The sequence below is a fragment of the Macadamia integrifolia genome, chromosome 6 (assembly GCF_013358625.1).
Source record: "Macadamia integrifolia cultivar HAES 741 chromosome 6, SCU_Mint_v3, whole genome shotgun sequence".
NCBI classification, from domain to species: domain Eukaryota; kingdom Viridiplantae; phylum Streptophyta; class Magnoliopsida; order Proteales; family Proteaceae; genus Macadamia; species Macadamia integrifolia.
The window spans coordinates 19,499,892-19,509,275 of NC_056562.1; positions in this window are offsets into that span (position 1 = coordinate 19,499,892).

Genomic DNA, 9,384 nt, shown 5'->3' on the forward strand with positions numbered 1-9,384 from the left:
TAAAAATTTTATGTACACTCTCACGGTGCTACATAAGCGCAGTGGTCACAAGCACAGTCCTGATCGTGCTCCTCCACTTTTGGCATCTGCCAGTCGCTCACACCATACTCCGACCCAGAAGATATTGGGTCACCCACCATTGGCACCACGGTACCTGCATCATCATCTAAAAAAGGGTGTATACGTGGGGTGAGCATTCCAACTCGCTCTGTGAAGGGTGGGGTCAAGCACATCCAAGCAAGTCAATAGCAGTAATAATTTATGATGCATGATTGCGGAAATTAAACACATAGTCCATGATGCTCGTGATGTAGTTCATTTATTTATTACCCACCTAACGATACAAACTAAGTCTGGTAAATGCTACTACGACGCATTAGGCTGTATTCCTCGTCTCGGAAACGACATCGACTACGCAGCGATACAAACCCTAGCCTTGATTAAAAGCCTGAAGGTTCCCGTATACGTCCATGGGTCACCTAGCAAACCGCTGATAACTCTCTTCTGGCAGTCACGACACTGGTAACACATCGGCCACGCCAGATAGGTTCCCACCTCTGGCAACAATCACATCATACTGCGGGTGTGGCACTTCGGAAAGGCACATCAAACATATCACAATGGGTTATCCAACACCTCAACCTCTGTTGGCAAGGGTGCGTAGCATAGGGAGTGATACCTAACTATACTACATGCATTCATAATGATACAGTTAGTATGGATTATATGATACTAGAGAGACCTCGGCCACAAAGTGTAATCCACTTCCAAATACAGTCCCGGGTACACGATACTAGAGAGACCTTGGCCATAAAGTGAAACCTGAGATCATTTACCTAATCTAGCATACAAATGGTAGTTGAGTATGGACTACGCAACACTGGCAAGACCTCGACCACGAAGCGTATCCATTTCCAAATTTAGTCCTGGGGTGCACGATACCAGCGAGACCTTGGTCACAAAGTGTAACCCGTGACTACAACTAACTCTAATACACAATCAATGCCTGAATGCAACATACATATGGCAATCATGACACTGATACCACCTCAGCCATGTTGGATTCAGTCTCACACACACAACCAAACTCATGGCGATCACGGTATCGGTACCACCTCAGCCACATCAGATCTCATCATACATCTCCATACAATTCATATCATGATCATAAAATGACAATTAAAATTAAACATATAATTCTAAGCATGTGATCAATTTAATAAATAATAAACATTCCAAAAATAAACACAGTCCATCCCTCACCTTATTGATCTCTATTTGTTTTAGTGTTCAAGTAAGGCACCGATCAATTCAATCAATTTTGGCTTTAGGGCATGTGCACCTCACTGTCCTAGACATAAAGGAAACCGTACATCAGTACGAGTCAAAAACATCAAGAGGGACCTACACAAGTCACCCCCAAAATGTACAAACACTATCTCCCAATGACAGTAATGTCACAAAAAACAACCACTGAAAATAGGGCATTTCCATTGAAAATATCAGACCTATTTTCGGTGGAGGTGATAGAGAGCACATAAGGGTCCATGTCCACCAAAAATATGCCATTGAAAACAGACCTAGTGGATCCGGTGGGCTGTTTTCGATGGTGGTTCAGGTCAGTCCAACTTGGGGCTTTTTGGCTCGGGCCCGATTACCGGGATTCATACTGTGGAGTTTGTAGGGGATGTTCCTAGCATCATTCTAAGCCAAGAAAATTCCAATTACACTAAGCTATTTGGGAGATACGTCGATCAAATGATCGAAACCCTAGTTGGTCTTTTGGCATTACATGTTGTCGGAGCTCACTGGGCTTGGTTTGAGCTTGGAAACAACACCAGGAGGGTAGAACACTCATTCTACAACCTTAACATGGTGCGTACACTAAAATTCCATCCATACCTAGCTTTGTCTAGGTCAAAATGAAGAGAGAGAGTGGTATGGGAGGTTATACTTACCTCCGGTAACAATTCTGACAACAAGGCAACAGCCGGCACCAAGGTAGGGCTTCAACCTTCTCCTTCTTCCTCTTCTTCTTCCTTCCTCTCCTCTTCCTCTCCTCTCCTACGTTGGGAATAAGGGAAATAAGGAAATGAATCCTCATTTCCTAACTTATAACTTAAGTGGGCCTTAGGGTCTGTTTGATTTGGGCCTCTTTTGAACTAATCGGGTTAAAATGAGTTTCAGGGCATGAGGACCCACACATTTAGGTCTATAAAGTGCCCACATCATGAGGAAGGTGTGAAGGATGATTTGGGATCATTTGGAGTCATTTATGATGCGTGTGGCGGGAACTACGGGCATCGAAACCTCTATAGCAGCTTGTTAACCCACCAAAAACAGGCACTGGATTTAGGCCCAGGCTGCTTCCGGTGGCTGTTTTGATAGCTTGCTATTCCATAGTTGGTCTCGCACGGGTAGTTATCCTCGGACATGCTCAAGGCCTTTCAGAAATTTTGATGTATGCCAAAAATCAAGTGTGGGGAGTCGAGTCACTTACTGTCTGGGATCGAAAGGTATGAATCCCCTCCAGTTAGATAGGCACACGATGCACGAACATGTGGGGTCATCTCTTACCCTTTGGCAATGCACAGCCATGGGCCAAAACCCAGTCGTACTTTCGATCTCTGATCTGAGGCCTGTCACAATAGTTCAAATTAGACTGGATTAGGGCATGGGTGTAACATCCCTCCCCCCACCTTACAAGAATTTCATCCTCAAAATTGAATATACCTGGAAAATCAAAAAACCCAGGATATTGCTTCATCATTTCATCTTCGCGCTGCCAGGATGCTTCCTATTCAGGGTGGTTCATCCACTTCACTTTGACGAAGGAAACAATGTTGTTGCGAAGAACATAGTCTTTCTGATCAATAATCTTCTCTAGATACTCCACATAGGTAAAATCCTCATCCAACTCATGAGGTATATAAGTTAAGATATGAGTCGGATCGGGAATGTACTTCCTCAACATTGATACATGGAAGACATCATGTGTACCTTCCAACTTTGGGGGTAAAGCTATCCGGTAAGCTACCAGTCCGATCCTTTCTAGTACATCATATGGTCTCATAAACCTTAGACTAAGCTTCCCCTTCTTGCCGAACTGCATCACCCCTTTAACTGGGGATATTCGTAAGAACACCTTATCTCCAGATTTTTAGTACAAAAATCACGGCTGCCAACTCCAAATCATGGGTGGGGTAGTTCTTCTTGTAATCCTTCAACTGACGGGATGCATAAGCAATGACTTTCCCATGCTGCATCAATACACAATCCAACCCCAGCTTGGAGGCATCACTATACACAACCATACCACCTGTACCAGTCGAAATAGTCAAAATTGGAGCTGATACCAACCTTTGCCTTAGCTCCATGAAGCTCTTCTCACAAGCATCAGACCACTTAAAAATTTACACCCTTTCATGTGAGTCGGGTCATCGGAGTAGCAATACGAGAGAAGTTCTCGATAAACCTCCTGTAGTATCCAGCAAATCCCAGAAAACTACGTATGTCTGCTACACTCTTGGGAGTCTCCCATTCTAGAATTGTCTTCACTTTGCCTGGGTCAACCTCTATACCCTTGGCTTAAACAATGTGGCCTAGGAATGCCACCTATGACAGCCAAAACTCGCACTTGCTGAATTTGGCATAGAGTTGCTTCTCTTTCAGCCATTGCAGTACTAACCTCAAGTGGACAGCATGTTCCTCTGCACTCTTGGAGTAGACCAAAATATCATCAATGAATACTATCACAAACTTATCTAAGACATCCTGGAATACCTGGTTCATCAAATCCATAAATGCAGCTAGTGCATTGGTTAACCCAAATGACATTACCAAGAATTCATAATGTCCATACCTTGATTTTAAGGCTATCTTACTTACATCGCTATCCTTGATCCTGAGCTAGTGGTAGCCCGATGTAAGGTCAATCTTGGAGAACACCTTGGCACCTTGTAACTAATCAAACAAATCATCTATCCTTGGCAAAGGATACCAATTCTTGATGGTTAGCTTATTAAGCTCCCGGTAATCGATGCACAATCTGATACTTCCGTCTTTCTTTTTGACGAACAATATCGGTGCTCCCCATGGGGATACACTAGTCTAATAAATCCCTTCTTCAGAAGGTCTTAAAGTTGCACCCGTAATTCCTTCAATTCTATGGGGGCCATGCGGTAAGGGGATTTTGACATTGGTGCTAAGTCGGGGAGTAGGTCTATAGCAAATTCTGTCTCTCAGTCTAGAGGCAAACCTGTCAGGTCATCCTGAAATACATCAAAAAATTCCCTCACCACATCTAGCTCAATCAATGGTGTAATATCTATCTCAGTATCCATCACAGATGCTAAGTAGCCTTGACATCCCTTAGCCAGTAGCTTCTTTATCTGGAGCGCGGATATGATAACTTTCTTGGGTTTCTTGGGCTTATCCCCTTGGAACACAAACTCATCATCATCACTAGGCCTGAAAATGATAGCCTTCTCTGCACATAGCACACTGGCTCTGTATGCGGACAACCAGTCCATTCTTAAAATCACATCGAAGTTGATCATATCCAACTCGATCAAGTGAGCATTCAACTCATGATCACCTATGGTCACTGGGCAAGGCTCATAAACATAGTTCAAACCAACCACACTTCCTATAAGGGTGCTCACAGCCGAACATTGAATCAGTCCCTTAGGTGAAATTCTCATCTTCTTTGAAAATGTCGATGACACGAAGGAATACGAGGCTTCAGAGTCAAATAACATATGTGCAGGCAATAATGATATCAATAATGTACCTGTCACTACATTGGGTGCAGCCTCAGCGTCTTCTGCAGTCATAGCAAACACTCTGCCCTGTGGTCTCTGGCCCTATAGGGGCTGTGCTGGTCTAGGGGATAAATATGTTTGCTGGGGTCTAGGTGGCATAGCATAGGGTGCATCACTTGGCCTTTGGTGGGGGCATGTCCTTGCCATGTGGCCCACCTGATCATAATGAAAGCATCTCGAGCACAATCCCAAGGACTGAGATACAACACTAGATCAGGAGGGCTGAGAAGTCTACTAGCTTTAGGCTTCTTGAACTGCACTGGAGTTGGGTTGACATAAGGTACTTGGAAAGGTTTACTGCCTCCCCTAGAATCAGTAGATCCCATTGGCCTCTTTCCCATTCCTTACTGAGCCATGTAGTTATCCCTATGCCAGTCTTCAATAGACTTGGCCACTTGGACCACCTCAGCATAGTTTTGTAGTTTCAACCCCACAATGGTTGACCCAATACCTAGCCTCAACCCTTTCTCAAACTTCTTCGCCTTGGCTCTATCACCTCTAAGATGTTCAGGAGAAAAATGGAATAGCTCCTCGAAGCATTGCTGATACTCGAGCACAGACCAGGAACCTTGAACTGACTGAGAGAACTCACTCTCTCTCCTTTCCCAGAAGCTTTTCAGAAAATAGTTTTCAAAGAAGGCCCCTTTGAAGTCTACCCAAGTAGGCTTCGGGTTACTAGCCCTTAAAATAGGCTCGGTGGCACTCCACCAATCATCCGCTTCATTCTGTAGCGATAGCCTACACATAAAATTTTTGCTCATCAGTGCAGCCCATCAGTCTAAAAACCTTCTCTATTCCACCAATCCATCTTGGTGGATACAACGGGTCTTGGCCCACCTTTGAGAAGCATGGGGGCCTTAGCCGTTGAAACTTCTCCATCATTTTTGTCAAGTTTGTCCAACCCTCTACATGGGCTTGAGCTTGTTCCGGCATTGGGTCTTGCACATGACCATGCACTTGTGCCCCACCAGATGTTTAAAGGGTAGCCAATCCAGTGGGTATTGGAATGGGTGCCAGTGGAGTAGGAGGTGCAGGCGGTGCATTGCAGGCTTCCATTGTCGCTTGGATTCTGTTATTGTTCTCGACCATAAACTGGTTTTGCCTTTCTTCCACTTTCCACATCATGTTATTTATGATGGATGCCACATCTTGGACTATGAGTACGAGCAGAGCTGGAGGCGCATTGCAGGGTCTACCCCAATTTTGTGTAGGGGAAGCGGGAGGTGACTGGCTTGATTGGGATCGGGATTAGGTGTTTTGGCGTGACATAATTCCTGTGAAGGAATCAGATTAGTGCACATGCATAAACAAGGTTGCATGTAATTGTAACACATGCATACATAGTGGGTCTCACACGTATACAATAGGCAAAATTAGGGTTAGGGCATGCATAAGTGGGGTCCACACGTAATAAGATCTGATCACACACGTATCCCAAAAAGGGTACCCCATTAAAGTAACCAAACAAAATCTTAGATTTGAAAATAAAAATGATTTATTTCCCAAAAAGTCCACCGAAAACAAGGGGTCATATCACCAAAAATATGGTTTAATTCATCGGAAATATCATTGTTATTTCTGGTGAACTAAATAGAGAGCTCAATTGGACTTTTTTATTTCACCGAAAACAGACACTAGATTCATGCCCAGTGTTTCCGGTGGATTCAACACGTATATATATAGGCTCGGGTCTTGGTTCTTTTACACAAAGCCCTATTTGCTCTTATGGGAAAGGTGTGGAAATGGCCAAGAAGTATTTTGGTACCCATTCCCTACCTTCCTCTTGCTATTTCACGATTGATCAGCGCCGCATTCACATCCAAGGTATGTTTCTCCTCTCTGTAATCTATTTTTGTGATTTTCTTCTCTGTGAGTTTTGCATTCAGCCATTTAACTAGGTTTTCCATTCCAAATCCTTAGGAATCATCTTGCAACAATGTCTGGATTCCGTGTACGTAACCAACTTGCTCTTATACAAGAGGAGCAAGACGCCGCCGATCAGTTTAACCCAATCTTGTTTCGCTCTATGGTTGAGCGAGATCGTTGGGAATTCTTTGAGCGCCACAACGTAGACCCAAGAGTCTATGTGAGGACCAACAACTTCCATGCGTTCCACCTTCATCAACGGTTTGAGGAGATCGGGTGGTACCGCATCCTGAAACCTAATAAATACTACTACCCCACATTGGTCAGGCTATTCTACTCTAATATGGAATGCATGAACCAGCGTACCAAAGAGATATGGATCACCTCCTATGTAAAGGGGGTGGAAATCTCCTTCGATATAGGGCAGTTGGCCAATACTTTGATGATCAGTAATGCAGGTGATCTAGTGTACTACCCACCTTGGACTCCAGCCTATAACTTCCAGAGTCTCGGTACCCTTCAAGAAGTAGACAATATGCTGACTAAGGAGGCCAGTGGATGGGATCGCATAATCAACTACCTTGCCACTCTGAAGGTTGTCTATCGGGCAATCCAGCTGAACATCCTCCCCACCTGTGGGCACTACGATGAGGTATCCGTATTGCATGCCTTTGTGACTTACTGCATATACATAGGGGTGCAGATACATCTTTCGTACCTCCTAATGTGGACTATGGTAATTCGGTCCGAGGGGTAGGATTGTCGAGTTGGGAACCTATGCTACGAGAGGATATTGACTGACATCTTCCATCGCTTTAGGGTGGACTTTGAGGGTGAGGCACGCTTGGATGAAGAGGTCATAGACTTCAACCAAGATTCTCTAAGGAAGATGAACATAGCTCTATGAGAGGTGACTCCTATTCCTGGAGAGGGTCAGTAGCCTATGGAGGTAGAGCGTGGCAGTGCCGGTGATGTTGGTGGTGCAGGAGGAGAAGCTACTGGGGTTGGTGGGGTTCCACCACTTGATCCCCAGGCTATGGGTTTTATGACGGCTTCTGCATCTCAGAGTACTAGGGGTGCAAGGCCTTATGGCCTCAATGATGTTATGGCCCTTCTGGATACCACTATGTCACTGATGAGGAGCATAGATGGCTGCCTCGAGAGCATGGATAAGACCTATTGTCTTATGGACATTAGAGTGGCCTCCATAGAGGCACAGATGCAGGTGATGGTCTTCCATCTCAGTATTCCAATGCCTCCTCCAGGAACGCATGGTCTGAACCAGGCTCAGGCCCAAGGATAGAACCAGCAGCAGCAGCAGCAAGAGTAGTGGCATGTTTGCCACTATAGCTTTTAAGATTTCCCTTTTCATGTTTTTATTTGAGTTTGATGTTTTAGGTTTTGTTGAACTTTTACATTATGTCATTTGCTTCAGTTGTTTAATTTCCTAGATTTGGGCTAGTTAGGATTTTCTACTTTTCATACTTTAATTTTTATAAAAAGTGTAAGATGTGTATTCAAGTTCTTTACTATAATGAAACGGCTTTAACACCTATACTTGTCTCCTAATTGTGCAAATTTCTATTATTTTTGTCTTAAGATTTTTATTAAATCCTAATTTCCCCAAAATAATGGTTTGGCTGAGATTGTGAGTTAAGGCAAAGCATTGCGCTCTGATACCATAGCCGTCACACCTTGATGCGGTAAAAATTAACTGAATGATCTTCCCTACAGTTCCTAGTGCTCCAGCTGACCTGCACAGAAGAGAGGACAGGGAAGAGCCAGGCTAACCTGACAGGGGACTCTCCGATGCTTAAGTTAGATCTTTCCACAGTAGATGCTCAAGAGAGCTTTTTCAGTAAAAGAAGTGATCGATCCCCTTTGAGGGAGGCTTATCTTGATATTTATAGGCTACTAATGGAGAGAGGATGATAGACGTTCATGGAGAGTCTTGTTAGGCGTAGAGTCCTTGAGGGTAATGGCTCTCTAATGCTAGGAATATTCCAGATCCTAAGGTATACCAGGGGAATATTCCCCTTTTATCTCAAAAATTCCAACCGTGTGAGGAGTAGATGTCTCTGGTGATGTATAGCGGATAGAGTCCCGTCCTTGTGAATAGGGATTACATTCCTTGAATGCAAGAGTGGACAAAAGCATGTTTCTGGAAACTTTGTTGTCGACGTCGGGCCAAGGTGGCAGCACGGTCTGATGGAGGGCCGAGGTGGTAATATGGCCAGATGGAGGGTTGGGGTAACAGCATGGGCTGATAGAGTGACAAGGTGGCAGCTCGGGCTAATTGAGGGCCGAGGTTACAGCATGGCCTGATGGAGTGTCAAGGTAATAGCACGGCTAGATAAGGTATCAGTGTAGCATTGGTTAGGACACTCCTTGCCCGTGCTGTGGTTAGGGAGAAATGCTCTCGTCACTAGCCCCTTGCTCTAGCATTTCGGCTCGAACAGCTAGAGCATTAAATTCTGTTAACTTTTAGATCGTGCACCATTCGCTCAGCCCGAAATGCTCTCGTCCTGCCATGTGTCTCATAATTGTTATTTCACCTCAGGCAGGCAAAGAGACCACTCCTATTCATCGTTGATTTCAGCTAAATCTAGCTATTCATACTCCACTTCCTTCTCCTATAAATAGGGTACGTTTTTTCCAGAAGTCTTGTTATTCGATCTTGTGATAAAGTCAGCTC